This window comes from Rutidosis leptorrhynchoides, chromosome 1, assembly GCF_046630445.1.
Source record: "Rutidosis leptorrhynchoides isolate AG116_Rl617_1_P2 chromosome 1, CSIRO_AGI_Rlap_v1, whole genome shotgun sequence".
NCBI classification, from domain to species: Eukaryota; Viridiplantae; Streptophyta; class Magnoliopsida; order Asterales; family Asteraceae; genus Rutidosis; species Rutidosis leptorrhynchoides.
The window spans coordinates 275,800,421-275,811,644 of NC_092333.1; the positions used below are offsets into that span (position 1 = coordinate 275,800,421).

Genomic DNA, 11,224 nt, shown 5'->3' on the forward strand with positions numbered 1-11,224 from the left:
AGCTTCGACATCATGTCTTCTAAATTTAGATTTTTATCATCGGTTTATGGTGGTTTATTTGGAAAAATAGGTCTTTGCTGATTGTAAGTATTGTTGGATACTTGTTGATTACTAGGACCTTGTTGGTTGTTGTATGGAACATTTCGGTTATAATTCTGATTGTAGTTTGGTCTTGGCGGTTGATAATTATTTTCATAATTATTTCCAGGCCTTTGGTTCATATATGAAACATTCTCTCGTTGTTCCATTGTTTGTTCAATACTAAGACAATCTTTTTTCAAATGTGGTCCTCCACACTGCTCACAACTAATTCGTATTGAGTGAATATCTTTAGTCATCTTTTCCATTCGTCTCTCGAAAGCATCTATCTTTGTGGACATGGAATCAAAGTCATGGCTAGAATCGGCTCTAGCCGCTTTAGATGATCTAACGATGTCTTTTTCTTGATGCCACTCATGTGAGTGGGAAGCAGTGTTATCAATAATTTTGTAAGCTTCAGTTGCGGTTTTCTTCATAATGGAACCACCAGCTGCTATATCCATGTCTTTTCTTGTAGTAATGTCACATCCTTGATAGAATATTTGTACTATTTGATAAATGTCTAAACCATGTTGTGGACATCCTCTTAACAACTTTTCAAATCTTGTCCATGCCTCATATAGAGTTTCATTTGGCTTTTGTGTGAACATAACAATTTCTCCTTGAAGTCTCACGGCTTTAGATGACGGAAAGAATTGTTTAAGAAATTTTTCAACTAAGACATCCCATGTATCAATCGTCCCTTCAGGTAATGATTCTAACCAATCTTTGGCTTCTCCCTTTAAAGTCCAGGGAAATAACTTGAGATAGATCTGTTCATCCTCTACTTCTCTTATTTTGAATAGAGTACAGATCCTATTAAAGGTACGAAGATGTTGATTTGGATCTTCCTTCGGCGCACCACTAAATTGGCATTGATTAGTTACTATGTGTAGGATTTGTCCTTTGATTTCATAATCTGGCGCATTAATATCTGGTTGAGTATTTGCATGACCTTGGCCAGTGCGTTTAGCCCTCATTCGGTCTTCCATACTTAGAAGTTCCAGATTTTCCATGATTAAAATTGTTGAATCTGAATCACTAGAGGATTCTGACTTAATGGTTTCTTCCTCGACAATCTCTGGATGAGTGATTTGTGGTTCAGGAGGAATGATTAGTAGTTCTGGATCTCTGAATTGTCCCTGAATATCCTCCGGATTCTCAATTGTGAGGTCGGGTTCAAAAAATGGATTATCGGAAATTTGAATTGGAGTACTTGGTCGACTAGATGACGATTCTAAGGAAAAATCAACGACGACAATATTGGCTAGATGTCTTGATCGAGTTACAGGTGGTGAACGTATGAAAGGTGGTGAACGTTTTGCTCGGTGCATTCACTGAATATCCTATTAGTTATAAAAGATAAAAATTATACTCCCTCCGTCCCACTACAAGTGTCCACTTACTTTTTGCACACAGTTTTAGAAAATCCCACTAACTTCATTCTCCACCAATCAGAAATCTTCTCTCTCCAGAATAACCTCTTCTGATTGGTTGAAACACAAAGTGGACACTTGAAATGGGACGTCCCAAAATAGAAATGTGGACACTTTAAGTGGGACGGAGGGAGTATAAGTTATCAAATTAATAGACTTTTATGATTTTTTCCACGTTTCGAAAAGCCAATAGATACAGCAGGTAGCCAGGACCCTTTAAATCGGAAGCCCACAACTCGCCACTAATAAATCCAACTATTACTACGAACCAGAAAATTTTGAATGTCTATCAATTTAACCGCTTAAAATAATTTTTTGTTTTGAAATTTTAGAGAAGAAATAGAAAATTCTATGTCCTAAAAACTAGAGCGTCGAGAAATAAGAAAGAAAAAGAGCGCGTCGAAAAACGTCGAAAAATAAAAGGTCGAAAAACAAATGTCGAAAAACAAACAGTCGAAAAATAAAAATAAGAAAATAAGCGTCGAAACTTAGAATTCTAAAAAATAAAAATTAAAACTTACGTCTAAAGGTATTAAAGCTTAAAAGGAATTCTATATCCAAAACGGCAATAACTTAAAAGGCACTAAAATTTATAAAATATTAAAACGATAAGCAACGTCGTAGAATTCTAAAGCATCTAAATCTTAATCTAAAGAAAAAGAACTTAAGGAATTTTACGGCAAAGCTTAAAATCTAGAAATAAAGTAACTACGGCAAAATACTAAGTTACGAACTAATCACGAACGATAGATATATACAATTTTACTATTAAACGATTAAAATATACAATTTATAAAAAGATATAAAAAGTGATAAAATTACTTATTTTTATAAAATATTATTTTTATATTATTATTTTATAAAAGTATTAATTTTATAAATAATAACACTAATTGAAACTTAAAAATACAAATTAAATAAAACTAAAACAAATTATTAATTAACTTAACCCTAATTGTAGTTAATTAATAATAATAATAATAAAATTAAACTAAACCCTAATTTGGTCGGACTAGGTTTCAGGTCTGTCATCTCAGCTCATTCGATCGCATGAGTTGAGGGTTAGTTTTCCATGCGATCGCATGGTTCGTGGAACCAGATCAAATGTTGGACTGCTACAGTGTAGTGGCCCGATTAAATTATATATTTTTTTCTGTTTTTATATTTTTATAAAATATTTATATAAAACTTATAAATAAGAAAAATTTACTTATTAGTTTTTATAAAATATAAACTTTTTAAATTTAACTAAACTTAAAAATATAGATATATATTTTTCTTTTTCTTGTTTTTATATTTTTGTATTTAAAACGTATTTTTACAAAAATAAATTAAAACTTAATAAAGAAAATTTTTTTTTATAGCGTTTCGCTTCGGCGTTGAATTTTCTCCGGCAGCGGCACCAAAAATACTTGATGTTATGCGAGGTGTATATGAAATAGTTATATTTTTACTTAGAAATACTATTAAATACAAAACAATTTTACACAAGTAATTTATTTATTTATATAGTGGATATACCTAAACCTTGCTACAACACTTATAGGCAGTGTACCTAATCGTACAGTAATGTAGTTTTTAGTAAGTCCGGTTCGTTCCATAGGGAGCTAGCCAAGTTTAACGCTATATTTTTAAACTATATTTGTATATATATATATATATATATATATATATATATATATATATATATATATATATATATATATATATATATATATATATATATAAGTAATATTATTATTATTATAAAAGGGGTTTTTACCGTTTAATGACCGGTTTGTCGATTTTATGTCTTAAGTCGCAATTAAAACCTAATGTAAAATATTAAAAATAAATATAACTTAATTTAAAGCGTAAAGTAAATGACGATAATTAAAGTTCGATAAATTAAAGTGCGATAAATAAAATGACGGTAAATAAAATTGCAATAATTAAAAAGTACGATAATTAAAATGACGATAAATAAAATTGCGATAATTAAAAATACGATAATTAAAAATGCGATAAGATATAAATAAAGGAATTATGCTTATTTAAACTTCCGTAATCATGATGTTTGACGTGTTGATTTTAGTTTATTACCATGGGTTAATTGTCCTTTGTCCTGGATTATTCAATATGTCCATACGGTTTTTATCCATAACAGTCCATCAGTCATAAATATAAAGTGCGATTGTCCTCGTCAAATTATCTTTATACCCGAAGTCAAATATTCCAACTAATTGGGGACTTAAACTGTAATAAGGTTTAATACATTGTTAATGATTACACCAGGTTATCGACTGTGTGCAATCCAAGGTTTTAATACTTTATTATCAATTACACCAAGTGTCCTTGTATGTAATCCACCCCTGTTTTAATGAGTCCATTGACTATTAATCCATTCCCGTGTCCGGTCAAATGAACGATTATTAGTACTTATAAATATCCAACCCATCGTGTCCGATCGAGTGTAAATGGTTATTTATAGATATGTCAAATTGTAAATCTCTATATTAAATTAACGAACTATCATTCAGTTAAACAAATATAAAGCCCATTAATAGTCCATAGTCTAATTTCCACAAGTGTCGGTCTTTTGTCCAAACCCCAATTATGGTACAAAGCCCAATAACCCCGTCTTTAATATTTAGCCCAACATCATGATTACTTCGATTTAAATAAGCATAATAATAACTTAGCTACGAGACATTAATTTAAAAAGGTTGAACATAACTTACAATGAGTATTAATAGCGTAGCGTTACACGGACAGAATTTCGACTTACAAACTTAAAACATTCTCCACTATAACCTTATTATTATTAACTTAATATTAAAATTATAATTATAAATATATTTATATATCGGAGAGTAAGATATATTGAATTATAGGTAAATAAATCGGCCAGAATTCGTGAACTTTATAGGACTTGGCCTGCTACAGGAAGCCATGCGACCTCATGGTTTTTGTGTGTCCAGGCCATGCGATCGCATGGCCAGCTGGATCAGACCACATTCTCTTGTTTGCTAGTTTGCCGACGGTTTTTAATATATAATATAATATATATATATAATTTTAAGAATTATTTATATATTATATTATATTCATGTGCATAGTTGACTTGTCATTTTAGCTCCGTTGCGTCGCGCGTTGATTGTTGGCTCAGGTCCCGGTTCTGGATTTTCGAACGTCCTTTCGTACAATTTAATATCTTGTACTTTGCGTTTCGCAGCTCGTACTCTTGTAACTTTTAGACGTTTCTTATCAATAAATTGAACCACTTGAATTGTATTTTGCACATTTTAGCTTTTTGGTCATTTGCGTCTTCAAATCGTCGAATCTGTCTTTTGTCTTCACCTTTTAATATTTAAACGAATATCACTTGTAAATAGAACAATCGCAACCAAAAGCTTGTCTTTCTTGAAGGATAATGCTATGAAATATATATTCGTTTTTAGCATTATCACTGAGTGCGAAGCTCGTTGACTTCTTCTATTACACCGGGGTGATCGGTGGTTCGGACGAGTGGGTGAATACGATCTGGAATGTGAGATAGTATATAATCGTGCCGAGATCTCTGGAAATAATAGAGAAAATGGTGTCTCGAATAGGTTCGCTGGTAAGTGCTTCAGGTTCTTCGCCAAGAGGGCAATGTTGTGGATGGAAGGGATCACCTTCTTCTTGTCTCCAATGATTAAGGAGGCTACGAACCCATCCCCAATTCATCCAGAATAGATGATGGCTAATTGGTTGATCCATTCCGATCACACTGCTTTCGGAGCTGGAGTGGGATTCCATTTCAGAATCCGAGAAACTTGAATTAATGATGAATTCCATTTCGTATGATTGAATAGAGGATTTTTCGATATAAAAATGATTTTCTGGCTTATCGGGTGGTATTCTATTTACATAGGATATCTATACATATAGATCAAAAGATTTCGTATATTACGGAGGAATTTACGGAATATATCAGGCAAAGTTTAAAGTAACAGATACGATAAGATATGATTTAGCAGATACGCTAAGATATGAATTTTGTCTATACCCTACTCATGCAATTAATCTAGCAAGACATGTCTAGACTAATAATGATAAGCAGGTAATTTCCTAATAATGATAAGCAGATGATTTCCGACTAGAAATGATAAGCAAAACTTTTGACATGCAGACACGGTCGAAGTCCAGACTCACTAATGCATTATAATGACTTATCAGTTAGACACACTAATGCAGACCTAGTTCGCTAAGACCATCGCTCTGATACCAACTAAAAGGAACCGTTCATATACATTTTAAACGATTCGCAATAGTTGATTACATCACGAGGTATTTGACCTCTATATGATACATTTTACAAACACTGCATTCGTTTTTAAAAGACAAACTTTCTTTACATCAAAAATTGACAGGCATGCATACCATTTCATAATGTCCAACTATAAATGATCTAATCTGTCATTTACTTAATAATAATCTCTATTAAACTCAATGACTTGAATGCAACGTCTTTTGAAATATGCCATGATTGACTCCAAGTAATATCTTTAAAATGAGCAAATGCACAGCGGAAGATTTCTTTAATACCTGAGAATAAACATGCTTTAAAATGTCAACCAAAAGGTTGGTGAGTTCATTAGTTTATCATAATCATTCATTTCCATCATTTTAATAGACTACAAGAATTTCATTTCCATTTCTCATAAATATACATCCCATGCATAGAGACAAAAATCATTCATATGGATTGAACACCTGGTAACCGACATTAACAAGATGCATATAAGAATATTCCCTATCATTCCGGGACATCCATCGTACATAATAAAACAACATCGAAGTACTAAAGCATCCGCTACAACGGATGGGGTTTGTTAGGCCCAATAGATCTATCTTTAGGATTCGCGTCAATTAGTAGACTGGTTTACTAATTCTTAGGCTACCAAGCAAAAGGGGCATATTCGGCTTCGATCATTCAACCATATAATGTAGTTTCGATTACTTATGTCTATTTAGTAAAACATTTATAAAAACATCTCATGTATTCTCAGTCCCAAAAATATATATTGCAAAAGCATTTAAAAAGGGAGTAATGAAACTCACCATACTGTATTTCGTAGTAAAATACATATAACGTCATTAAACAAGTGCAAGGTTAGCCTCGGATTCACGAACCTAAATTAATTATATATATTTATATGTTGGTCAATATTTGTCTAACAAATTAGGTCAAGTCATAGTGTACCACACTCCTAATGCTCGAGACTAATATGATAAGGTCAACAAAAGTCAATTTGGCTCAAAATGATATCCAAAATTTATACATGATTATTATATAGTTTAAATATCGTCGTTTTATATTTTTAAATATTTTTAAAAGAATTAATAGAGTAAATAATATAATTCATTTATTAATAAATATAATTTTATATAAAAATATACTTTTATATATCTTAAGTAATAAAATTTATAAAGTTAATTTAATATCATAAAAAATAATATAATAGGTAGTATTAATGTAATTATATTACACAGAATAAAATATCTTTGTATTACATATTTATTTGATAAAATAATATCGATAATAATAATAGTAAGTAAAAGTTGTATTATTTTATAATAACAATTATTATTATTCTACTAATAATAATAACAATATTTATATTTACGAAAAATGGTATTATGATAAAATGATAATTCTTATTAATAATAATAATAAAATTTTATATTAACAATGATATTCCTATTAAAATTAATAATTTTGTAAAAAAATGATATTTTTAATATTAATAATACTTTTAATAATAATAGCGATAAAAATAATGAAAAACAATAATTTTATCTAAATCAATATCTTACTATATTTTAAATTTCATTATGATACCCATACTCATTACTTCCTAATCGATTTGTTTAATAGCTTTTAATCATTTTTATATCACGTTCATAATAATAATAGTAATCATAATAGTTAGGTGTTACTAATATTAGTTTTAATTATAATAATACTAATGATAATAAATGTTATGATAATATTAATGATAGTACTAATAACTATTTTAATGATAATAATAATAATAATAAAATTATAACTTTAACGATAACAACGATAGTAATAATAATAAAAATAACAATTTTTTATGATAATACCTTTTATTGAAAATGATAATAATAATAATAATAATAATAATAATAATAATAATAATAATAATAATAATAATAATAATAATAATAATAATAATAATAATAATTAGATAAAAACTATAACGACGATAATAATAATCATTTTTAATAATAATACAAAAATTCAATTAACTATAACTTCTAATCCGTTCATCGAAACCATTCGATATCTAAATGAAAAGTTCTTAATTTTTCGTTAGCTTTCCAACGACATGCATATCTTATACCTTATCTCAACCGCATATGTAACTAATTCAGGATTCAACATAACCTATCTAATGGCAATATCAAAAGTACAAGCATGCATAATCCTATATACTCGAGCACTAGTTAGGGATACACTATTAATATATAAAAGTTAAATTATGAGTACTCACGTATCAATATTGAGATTCAATATTGCATGAAGGGTACGTAGACGCAACGGAGATGATAAACGCTAGTTTGACCTTACGAGCTTACCCTTGAACATTACCCATTACCTCCATAGCTATAACCCATAATCTCCTTAGCTCTATCCCGCTCGAAAACCCATTTTGAAATAACTCGTGCGTACCCCTTGTCGTAGTATTTTATGTATAATACATAATAATAATAATACTACTAATAATAATATTTCTAATAATAATATTAATCTTAATATTAATAATAATAATAATAATAATAATAATAATAATAATAATAATAATAATAATAATAATAATAATAATTATAAATATAATTATAATTATAATTATAATTATAATTATAATTATAATTATAATTATAATTATAATTATAATTATAATATATATAGAGAGATAGATGCGATATAGATGGATAAATGAATCAGAGAAGCAAAAAAAAAAAACGTTCGACATTTAAAGGATGTAACTTCACCAACCTTCTCATGCACTTACATGAGGTTTGTGAGGAGAAGTCATGCACTTGCATGAGGCCTAGTTCCAGCTAACATTCGATCAATCAAGGCTGCCGACAGTTTGTTTAATATATTTTATATATTATATATTTAATTTATATAATTAATTATATATTATATTATATTTACGTGTATGGTAAAAATGTAATTTTTGTTCAAATGACTCGTACGTTGTCACTCGACTCATGTACCACTTTCGGTTTTTCGAACGCATTTTCGTACGTTTAGAAAACTAGCCTTTTACGTTTTGCGACATGTACTCTTATTAATAATTTGACTTACTCATCAATAAGTTATCTTATAAAAAATGTAACTTATAAAATTGAGCGTTGTGGTCATTTGCTTCTATAAATCACTGGCTCGTTGTTTATCAAAATATATTATTTTAAATCAAGACATTTTATGACTAAGTTAAAATATATATATTTTTATATTTTCATTTCGAAATATAAATTTTGGACAATATATAATATATAGTTTTTCAAAACTAATAATATTCAAATTTATATACCTTGAAATTGTTTAAATAATAAGGAATATTATTTCGTAACATTTGTATTTTTAAAGTTTAAAATTGATATACTTTATTTATATAAAAACGTTTACAAAGATATTTTAATATTCCAATTACTTTATATTCTAAATCATTTTATTACAAAGGTTATAATAGTAGAAGTTGTTATGTCATAAGACGTTCTTAAAAAGTCTATTATATCGAAAAGACGTTTTCGTAAAATCATATATGAATCATATCAGGTTTCAAGGTCTTAACTTCCAGTTTAATCATAACTCGTAGGATTAAGTCTAAAGGAAAAATCAAATGTAAGGAATCCTCTTAATGTAAAATGTCGATCTGTTAATCTTGTCCATATCTATTTTCTAATTTTCCTATATTCCCTAATTTCACTTTCACAATACATAATATGTAGGTTAATTAATTTTATTTTATCAAAGTTACGGGGCAATTATTGTAGGGTATGTATTGGAATTTAACAGGAATTTCCACCAATCTGGCTAGCTCCTGTTACTTGCCACTTTGTCCTTACTCGAAGATCACTTTACCATTTATTCCGAATATCGTTAAAAAGGAAAGATTTTCTAAATCAAAGTGGACCTCTCAGTAGGGACTCGTAATCATCATTCAATGTATCTAATAAATCAATCATTTGATATTATCTTCTAATTCCATCGATAAACATATTGAAAAAAATACGTTCATGTAAAGTATTATACGTTTAATACTTTGTTAATATTTCAAGTTATAATATATACACATATACATATAATCATATCCGTTCATTTAATGGTTCGTGAATCGTTGGAACTTGGTCGAGGTTTAAATGAATGTATGGACACAGTTTAAAATTCTTGAGATTCAACTTAACAAACTTTGCTTATCGTGTCGGAAACATATAAAGATTAAAGTTTAAATTTGTCGAAAATTCTCGGGTCGTCACACGACAGACATCAAGGTCAAGGTGATAATCATGGATATAACTGGCGCGATCGTTATTCTTCGCGGAAATGGAATAATGAATCTTTCAACATTATCCAAATGTTGACAAAGACGCCTAAGGAAATTCTTTTGCAAGAAAGAATGGAGAGGTCTTTTCCCGATCCTCAGACTTTACCGGAGAATAGCAGGCGTGATAAGTCCAAGTTTGGCATTTTTCATGATGACTATGGTCATGATACTAACCGCTGTCAAGATTTGGCATAATTAATTGCGGAAGCATTTGATCAAGGTAAATTGGACCATTTGTTAGCTCAAGGCGCTACAAGTACTGCAAACATGATGATATTTCTCGCAGAGTCTAATGCTCCACAAGTGCCAAATGCTAGGCAATAGTTCAAGCTGATCGAAAAGCCCCCCAGTAAAGAATTTTAGGGGTTAAAATGGTGAGTAAGAAATAGAATTTGCGCGAAATATAGGTTATTAATGTAGTGGAAGTTCAAAGTGGAATGACAGTATTTCAAGTTTCTGAGCAATTCGCGAATTGGCAATGTGCCTCTATTACTTTCCCTCCTATAAACTTGACCGCGGATCTTGATAAACCAGTGGTGGTTTCATGCCGCATTGCGAACACTGGCATCATAATAATGAAGGTGCATGTTGATACTGGTAGAAGTGTGGATGTTATGTATGAACAGTGATTCAACAAATTGCATGCACATGTTAAGGCTTTGCTAAAACCTACTGCGGTTTCGCTAGTTGGTTTTTCAAGGGAATCAACTTGGCCTATTGGTCAGTTGGAATTGCAAATTGAATTGGAAGATGATCGCGATGAACTATTAAATCGAAAAGCCTTGTTAAACCTTTATGTAATGCGTAATCAATCTAGGTTTAACATGATTCTTGGGCGCACTGCTTTGCGCATGTTTGGCGCAATATCATCTATGTTGCATGGAATGGTGAATTTTTCTACTTGCAGGGGCATCAGTACGCTAACTTCGGAGGTAATTGAACCAATATGCGCGATGATTACTGGCCGAGAAAGCATTGGTATTGAAGGGCATGCAGTACTCACTGAATAGCGTAAATGTTTGCAGTAAAAAACATTTTAAGTAGCTGATTGCTTAATCATGTTTTAGTAAATGCGTACTGTGTTACATTGTTTTTTATTAA

The 11,224-nt window shown here is 29.9% G+C and overlaps 1 non-coding gene across 1 annotated transcript; it reads left to right on the forward strand.

Annotated features, from left to right (window-relative positions):
* The first annotated feature begins 603 nt into the window (after positions 1–603).
* Positions 604–710, forward strand: LOC139886910 (small nucleolar RNA R71). Its single transcript, XR_011772770.1, has one exon. It is a non-coding gene; the product is annotated as a small nucleolar RNA R71 (small nucleolar RNA).
* Positions 711–11,224: the final 10,514 nt, after the last annotated feature.